At 40.5% G+C, this 9022-nt stretch overlaps 1 long non-coding RNA gene across 1 annotated transcript; it reads right to left on the minus strand.

The window, feature by feature from the left end:
- Positions 1–737: 737 nt before the first annotated feature.
- On the minus strand, positions 738–7041 carry LOC128623423 (uncharacterized). The gene is made up of 3 exons (XR_008388580.1): positions 6294–7041; positions 3414–6134; positions 738–3254 (listed from the first exon to the last, which is right to left on the minus strand). It is a non-coding gene; the product is annotated as an uncharacterized LOC128623423 (long non-coding RNA).
- Between the last annotated feature and the right edge of the window lie 1981 nt (positions 7042–9022).

Here is a 9022-nt window from a genome sequence, read left to right on the forward strand (position 1 = left end):
AGAGCTTAAAGAATGGTCCTCAGGGTGAGGACAGGAACACAGTGTCCCTGAAGGGAAATTAGTCATGTACGGAAAAGATCAGCGCGGACTCGGATCAGTGATGCCTAATGAATGTGTCTCCTGGGATGGTTAATGGCTGTTTATAGACTGGACGCTATTCCTAATAACCCATGTCCCCTAAACCCTCCAGAACCTCCGAGATAGAGAACAATATAGCTGGAGAAGCAAAATTGGTATGGCAAACTTGGAGGGAGGGGGGGGGGGAACAAAAAAAAAAAAAAAACAACTCAGACTGTGGTGTTAGTAAAGTGTGTAAACCATGACGAGCCTCCAGCGTAGCTTCAAAGCTTCTTTCTATAGATTCTACCCATCTTAGGAACCGTATTGTAGTGATGAACATTGTTCCTCCAAATGATACTCCATCAGTTGGTGCTTTAATAACAGCAGTAAAGAACGCCAACATATTGCTCCAACCGGTGTTCGACTGGGTTGAGATTTGATAAGCGTGAAAGCCATAGCATATTAACATCGGACCATTCTGAGAGTCCTTGTGGCCTGTGGATGACGACGTCTGAACCCAGACACATTAAAAGACACCGGCCGTGCTGGGATGGCCACAGTGATCGGGAAGCCATTTTGAAACTAGCTTTTCAAGCTACTCATACTGTGAAGAGGTCAAGCTATGTTTATAAAATAATAATAATAATAATAATAATAATAATAATCAAAAAGTAGTTAGCTACACTGAAGCAACTTAATTGGGTGACATTTTTGGTACGTCATGATTGTGAACCAGCTTATGAATAACTGTGTATAATTCTGCATAAACAGATTAAACAATTTAACAGAACAATCACGCTCATTTTCTAAACGTGTCTTTCGCATTAGAAGAATTTTAATCTTTGGTTTGCAAAGATTACATATAACAAGGTGTAAGATTTATTTGATTCCTTAAGGCAGCGTTTTCGTGTTTGCACGCCTTTTTTTTTTTTTTTTTTTTTTTTTTTTAAACTTACCGCATGGAATTGAATGACTTCGAGGCGAATCCTGCCGAAAGGTACGATTGTAGGCTACAGGTATCTATGATCCATCCATGCGGGACCATAGAGACAGCCAGATGGCACAAAATTCATGGATAGGGTTTTTTTTTTTTTAAATAGTGATTTGGATTTGCTTTGTACATTCTGTTGAAAAAATAAAGCCAAAGCTGAAAGTGTTTTTGGGGAGTGCACCATGTTTTCATTCATCATTATCTTCACAAAAACAGTGATTGAACCTCATACTTTTCTCTTTATACACAGAGACGTTTACATGGACGGGTGGCCATACAGAGAGAACATCCTGTAATAACTTCCTTTTGTCTCTATACATATGATGGATGAACATAATCACCTGATTTTGTACATGTGAGAAATGACATTTGCAGGAAGCTCCCACTTTTTGCTTATGTATACAGTAATGAAAAATGTTTACAAAATGAGCCTACCATACATAAGTCTATTTAATGAAAGCAAAAGATCCATGTTTAATAATCTTAATTAAAAGTAAAAAAAATATGGAGATTCAATTTAGATTTATAGCCTACATATTCTCATTCATAGCTTGGTTCCTACAATCCCTACTCGTTTGGAAAAAGTACCTCGTTACTTGGAAAGCTAGACTATTTTTTAAAGTAACAAAGCTGTCACACTACTGAAAGTGTAGTTAAGTTAGTAATGTAGCTACTTGTAATTAGCTACGCACAAACACTGGATGTCTGCTGTATTTACATGCAAAACAATCATTCAAAGAATGTTAGAAGTGACCATGTCTCTTATGTTCTCACACACTGAATGTGCTGCGCACGCTCTCTCTCTGCACAGGAAACAATGATTAAAATTCACTTCCCAAGCCTCTCCTACACCTAGTCATTTCTGTTTCCTGTACATAGCCTACCCGACTAACATGTGACTGAAGACTGCACGACTCGGACCAGAAGACCCAGTTGAACATTGAATTAATACTATCTCAATTTGTCCTTGTGTGGAAGTGGTAGCTTGGTGGTCAAGATGCTGATAGGAAGGTCGTGAGTTTAAACCCAAGATGCAACTGCCGGGCCCTTGACCCTCAAATGCTCAGTTGTGTATACAAGAAAGAGACAGATAATTCTAAGTCACTCTGGATAAGTGTGTCTGCCAAACGCCATAAACACCCATGTAAGCGTGCTGAGGGGGAATTTGGCTACTAAAGCTAACATTTACATTTCAACACAATTCTGCTCAAATGAACAAAATGACGAAGCTCGGTTCATTTGGCAGCACGAGATTCAAATTCAAAGACCCAAGTAAAATGATCTGATCTTCTCATCACTAACAGACACCCACCCATTAATGATTATGCAACGTTGGGGGGGGGGGGTCAGGGTGTTGAGTCAGGCAGAACCCTCGTAGGTGTTCAAGATGTCAGAACATCCGAGCTTTTACAAAGGAAAAGGCCATAAAAAGAATTGTACTTTGAATCACTGAAGATATTTCCGTGTTCCCAAAGCTTTGATCTTTGCTTCACAACTTTTTTTGTTTAGGAAAAACCTATAGTGGGCACCTTGCATACCGTTTTACACCAATAACTTACCTGGGGGATTTTTGGTACTGTTTTCTTATTCCAGATGTACTGTTGCAATTGCGCATGGTTTGTGAAATGGTATCAATGGGTCACTGTTTGTAAAGTAATTTTCTCTACAGTTAAAAAAATATATTTCCCCCCACATTAATAATTTATAGAAATACCCTGAATAACAGCATTTCTCCTGGACCTTACGCAAAGTCAGAAAACATGCCAAAAGTGTAAGCAAAATAACTTTAATACATTTTCTTTAAACACAAATTAATATACAAAGTGCACAAGCCTGGTTTCTCATACCTTTCAAACATCTCCACAGTGAACTCACAGTGTATCAGAGTACAGCAAGAGTGATCAGAATAAAAGAGTTACCCAGGCATGAAGACTGGGAGCCTTTCGGCCTCGTGTCCTTCTGACCGCCGCTGCTCAGAAAGTTCAGCTGAAAGCCATCAGCGATGGAGCAGCAGACCTGCAAAAGTCTCTCGAACACAGATGCACAGCAGAACACAAACACAATATAGAGCATACACACACACCTTTGTGGAGCAGGTTTACCTGTGTGCTCGTGTGTCTGAGCAGGCGTGGGCGGGGCTTACACTCTGGGGACAGCGGCACATGACGCAGAGCCACGAGCCTCCTGCTGCGCATGCGTGTCGCTGTGAGACAAGGAGAGCCAAGAGATGAACCCTTGTTTGGATATAATGCGTCAGCAAAAACAGACTTTTTGATTTTAAAAACCTTCAACATGGTTCTCAAAATGTTAGCAAAACACAGTAGTGGGTAACACGAACTTGAGTTACAATATCAACCCTCACTTTAATTTTAATCAGGTTCAGCCGGTAAGTTTCCGGACTTCTTGGTTTTTTTCCCCCGACCCAAGATGGCGGCCGTCAAAATGGCGTCGACTCAGATCTCATTCTGAAAGAACACGCTCTCGAAGTCCCGGTGCTGAAAGTCCAGAGTGTCCTCATTAGTATACCGAGAGTTGTAGAAATACGTTTGTTCGTGTTGAGGAGGTAAACAGTTACTCTGTTTAGGAGACAGCGCGGTAATGTTCAGGTCGCTGTAGACTTGCTCCATGAGGTACTGCGTGGTGTTTCTCGGCGCCATCGCTCCCGACGGGAGCACGTCTGAATGTTTCTGCTTCTCCTTCACCGACGCCAGGCTGTGAGAACGACGTCCAGGCTTCCTCGACGACTTCCGTACAGCGGCTTCCACAACACCCGTCTTCCTTCTAAACCCGTTGGAGCGGCTCTCGCACTGCTTTCTCCCTTCTGTTCCCATGATGTCAATACACATACCGACGCGCGTACTAAAACAAGTACGTTATTTATAATAAGGAAATAACTTAAACAAAAGATAGTTTAGTTTTGCGGAATCAAAAACTAAACCGCTGACGAAAGCGAGAGATGTTCGCTTGTGCGTTTTCTCGACGTTTCTGTTGCGCTACACTTGCTGCATCACGCATATAACGTTGAAATCAGGAGGAAGTGACGACAGATCATCATCCAATCAGACGCCGCTTCTTCTTCTGTGGATTTATTGGCGGCGTTTGACGTGCATGTACTGCCACCTATGGTCCGGCCGTGTCGTAGTCTCCGAGTTAAAAACAACAGTATTGGCCTATAAAAATCTCATACAAATATACAATGTGGAGTGTATTATTCACAAAATATATATTTTTTAATTATTAACAAAGCAAATAAACATTTAATTTAGGTTGGAAAACTCCAACCTAATTACTCCAATTACTTAATTGGGCAACAATTTTGGTACGTCATGATTGTGAACCAACTTATGAACAACTGTGTATAATTCTGCATAAAGAAATGAAACAATTTAACAGAACAATCACGCTCATTTTCTATACACGTCTTTCAACTTGTGCTTGAACGTCATATTAGAGGTATTTTAATCTTTGGTTTGCAAAGATTACATATAACAAGGTGTAAGATTTATTAGTTGATTCCTTAAGGCAGCATTTTCGTGTTTGCACGCCTTTTTTTTTGTAACTTACCACGTGGCGTTGGAATTGAATGACTTCGAGGCGAATCTTGCCGAAAGGTACGATTGTAGGCTACAGGTATCTCTATGATCCATCCATGCAGGACCATAGAGACAGCCAGATGGCACAAAATTCATGGATAGGTTTTTTTTTAAATAGTGATTTGGATTAGCTTTGTACATTCTGTTGAAAAAATAAAGCCAAAGCTGAAAGTGTTCTTGGGGAGTGCACCATGTTTTCATTCATCAGTATCTTCACAAAAACGCAGGGATTGAACCTCATACTTTTCTCTTTATACACAGAGACGTTTACATGGACAGGTGGCCATACAGAGCGAACATCCTGTAATAACTTCCTTTTGTCTCTATACATATGATGGATGAACATAATCACCTGATTTTGTAAATGTGAGAAATGACATTTGCAGGAAGCTCCCACTTTTTGCTTATGTATACAGTAATGAAAAATGTTTACAAAATGAGCCTACAATAAATAATAAGTCTATTTAATGAAAGCAAAAGGTCCATGTTTAATAATCTTAATAAAAAAAGGTCATACATATAGCTATCCTATATTTTGTTGTAATGTGACCAGTGACAATCTCAAGATTTACTGGGTTTTATATGATTTATTTTTAATAATTACATATACACACTTATTATTGTTGCATGTGAGTATCTTATTATTTCACCTACAATATTTTACTCACATTTTAGAAATGTTTAAAGGATTTTTATACAGAGTACCCCTGTTGGGAAAACACTGCCTTAAGGCACATGAACTTCAACAAAAAAAGGCCACAGGTAATTGGTTTCCTCGTTATCAGAATCAGTCACCATCTCCCACTCCATCGTGGATAATGAGGAATAATCAATACTTCCGATAATACATGCAATGATAACTTATTTATTGTTTCCAAAAAAGTGTTAAGTCACGAACTTTTTCCACTTGCTGCTCCCTTAACAGAGATGTTTACAATACAATCAGACTGTTGAATTCAGAACATACAGAGACTTATTGAATTATTTTATTTGAAAGTAAGTGTAAACAGTGTAGTGTTGCATATTAACAACAAAGTACAAGCTACATTCTCTGTGTGAGAAAATAAACTCTAACCTTAATTTATTACGGTATTATCATTTACCCGCCCCATACATCACGTAAACTGCGGTTGGTCACTTTACGTGTCCATCAGCCGGTCACGTCCTGTCCATCAGTGCATCAGAGTAAAGTAAGAGTGATCAGAATAAAAGAGTTACCCCAGGCCTGAAGACTGGGAGCCTTTCGGCCTCGTGTCCTTCTGACCGCCGCTGCTCAGAAAGTTCAGCTGAAAGCCATCAGCGATGGAGCAGCAGACCTGCAAAAGTCTCTCGAACACAGATGCACAGCAGAACACAAACACAATATAGAGCATACACACACACCTTTGTGGAGCAGGTTTACCTGTGTGCACATGTGTCTGAGCAGGCGTGGGCGGGGCTTACACTCTGGTGCCGCAGAGCCACGAGCCTCCTGCTGCGCATGCGTGTCGCTGTGAGACAAGGAGAGCCAAGAGATGAACCCTTGTTTGGATATAATGCGTCAGCAAAAACAGACTTTTTGATTTTAAAAACCTTCAACATGGTTCTCAAAATGTTAGCAAAACACAGTAGTGGGTAACACGAACTTGAGTTACAATATCAACCCTCACTTTAATTTTAATCAGGTTCAGCCGGTAAGTTTCCGGACTTCTTGGTTTTTTTTTCCCCGACCCAAGATGGCGGCCGTCAAAATGGCGTCGACTCAGATCTCATTCTGAAAGAACACGCTCTCGAAGTCCCGGTGCTGAAAGTCCAGAGTGTCCTCATTAGTATACCGAGAGTTGTAGGAATAAGTTTGTTCGTGTTGAGGAGGTAAACAGTTACTCTGTTTAGGAGACAGCGCGGTAATTTTCAGGTCGCTGTAGACTTGCTCCATGAGGTACTGCGTGGTATTTCCAGGCGCCATCGCTCCCGACGGGAGCACGTCTGAATGTTTCTGCTTCTCCTTCACCGACGCCAGGCTGTGAGAACGACGTCCAGGCTTCCTCGACGACTTCCGTACAGCGTCTTCCACAACACCCGTCTTCCTTCTCCTTCTCCACCCGTTCGAGCGGCTCTCGCGCTGCTTTCTCCCTTCTGTTTCCATGGCGTCAATACACATACCGACGCGCGTACTAAAACAAGTACGTTATTTATAATAAGGAAATAACTTAAACAAAAGATAGTTTAGTTTTGCGGAATCAAAAACTAAACCGCTAACGAAAGCGAGAGATGTTCGCTTGTGCGTTTTCTCGACGTTTCTGTTTCGCTACACTTGCTGCATCACGCATATAACGTTGAAATCAGGCGGAAGTGACGACAGGTCATCATCCAATCAGACGCCGCTTCTTCTTACTCCAGTTCTAATTTTCTAAGTTCTAAAGTTCCAGTTCAGCAACGACAGGACAACATCACCCGCCTGTGACAGTAATGCCTCGCTTCCAGAACAACTTCTATGCTCGGTTTGAAGGCACAGAATGACGTGGCAGTGAGGAAGACCACATTCTACAGAGGAACTATTGAGAGCATCTTGAGCAGCTGCATCACTGTCTGGTTCTGAAATTGCACCTCACTGGTTTCGCAAGACCCTGCAGCGGATAGTGAAGACAGCCGAGATGATTATCGGGGTCTCTCTCTCCCCATCACAGACATTTACACCACACGCTGCATCCGCAAAGTCACCAGCATTGTGGATGACCCCACACACCCCTCACACACACTCTTCACCCTCCTGCCGTCTGGAAAAAGGTACCGAAGCATTTGGGCCCTCACAACCAGACTGTGTAACAGCTTCTTCCCCCAAGCTATCAGACTCCTCAATATTCAGAGACTGGACTGATATACGCACACACACACACACACACACACACACACACACACACACACACACCATGAACTGAACACCATCCAACTCCCATTGAAATATTTGCACATTCCTGCATTGACTCTGTTGCATTTTTTGCTGCTACTGTATTATAAAAATATAGTATCCAATTTATTGTCACTATATACACTTTATATACACTTTACCTGGCTGCTACCACTATAACTGCTATGTTCATATTTGGTATAAGCTAATTTGCTGAATACTCAGTCTTAGCATGTTATGTTTACATTTACACCATTTTTAAATTATATTGTTACTAATTGGCACCTATCTTCTGCACTACCTGTTATATCGGACACTTCCACACTAGAACCGTGTACTGTTCGGCGCTACACTGTCACTTACTGTGCATATTGTCCTGTTTAATAGTACTGTACTGTCCTGTGTTGTTAGCACACATTTGCACGTGCACTTTATGTAGAATGTTTGCAGATCTTATTTAGTTCTGTGTCTCACGTGGTTAGTGTGTTTTATGTAGCACCATGGTCTTAGAGGAACGTTGTTTCGTTTCACTGTGTACTGTACCAGCTGTATATACAGTTGGTACAGTACACAGTGAAACGAAATGACATGACATGACTGAAATGACAATAAAACCACTTGAACTTGAACTAATAGCCCATGAACATGAAAGCAGCATTATTACCACAAGATCTGTCTATCGAACTAAATAAAAACTAAATTCCCATTAATAATAAATACATTGACCATTTCATGCATGGTGTCAACCCTCATGGACAGTCAATTTAAGGATATTTTCTTTTTATGTTTTAGGAAAATATAAGATGTAAGTCACTTTCAAATCACTTGAGAGCATTACTGTAAGTTATGTAGCTCTCCAGACTGTTTTGTCATCCTCAATATTTTTTTCTACATAAAATAAAAATAATAATAAGGAACATGTTAAAAACAAGATAATTTTTTTTTTTTGGTTTTCATTATACTAATGTTTTGGGGAAGGTGTTTTTTTAATACCTCCTTGTGCTGTGCGTGCAACAGTCCTAAACTGTGTAAATTTTGAAATGATATTTTCTTATATATATATATAAATTCTGTGTATGTGATTCTGCCCTGCGATGGATGGGCACCCTGCCCTGTGCCCGATGCTCCGTGGGTTAGTGTCCAGGTTCCCTGCGACAGTGTATGATAAGCGGTACAGAAGATTGATGGATGGATATATGTTTTTCTGTCTCCAACATCACATATTTTAAACTGAATATAAAAAATTGGATCTATCTATCTACCTATCTATCTATTAGGATCAATAAAGTTGCTATCTATCTATCCATCTATCTATCCATCTATAATTTTAAATGTAAAAATCATGAACTGTTGTTAAAAAAGCAAAATGTCAGTAACTATTTTTTGTAAATATATATATATTTTACCCACAATTCTGTGTAACCGGAAGCGGTACGTCTCCTTTGGGGGGCGCTTGAAGCCAAGTGAGCTCGCGCGTTTTGAAAAGGCGGG

The sequence above is a fragment of the Ictalurus furcatus genome, chromosome 19 (genome assembly GCF_023375685.1).
Source record: "Ictalurus furcatus strain D&B chromosome 19, Billie_1.0, whole genome shotgun sequence".
In the NCBI taxonomy this organism is placed as follows: domain Eukaryota; kingdom Metazoa; phylum Chordata; class Actinopteri; order Siluriformes; family Ictaluridae; genus Ictalurus; species Ictalurus furcatus.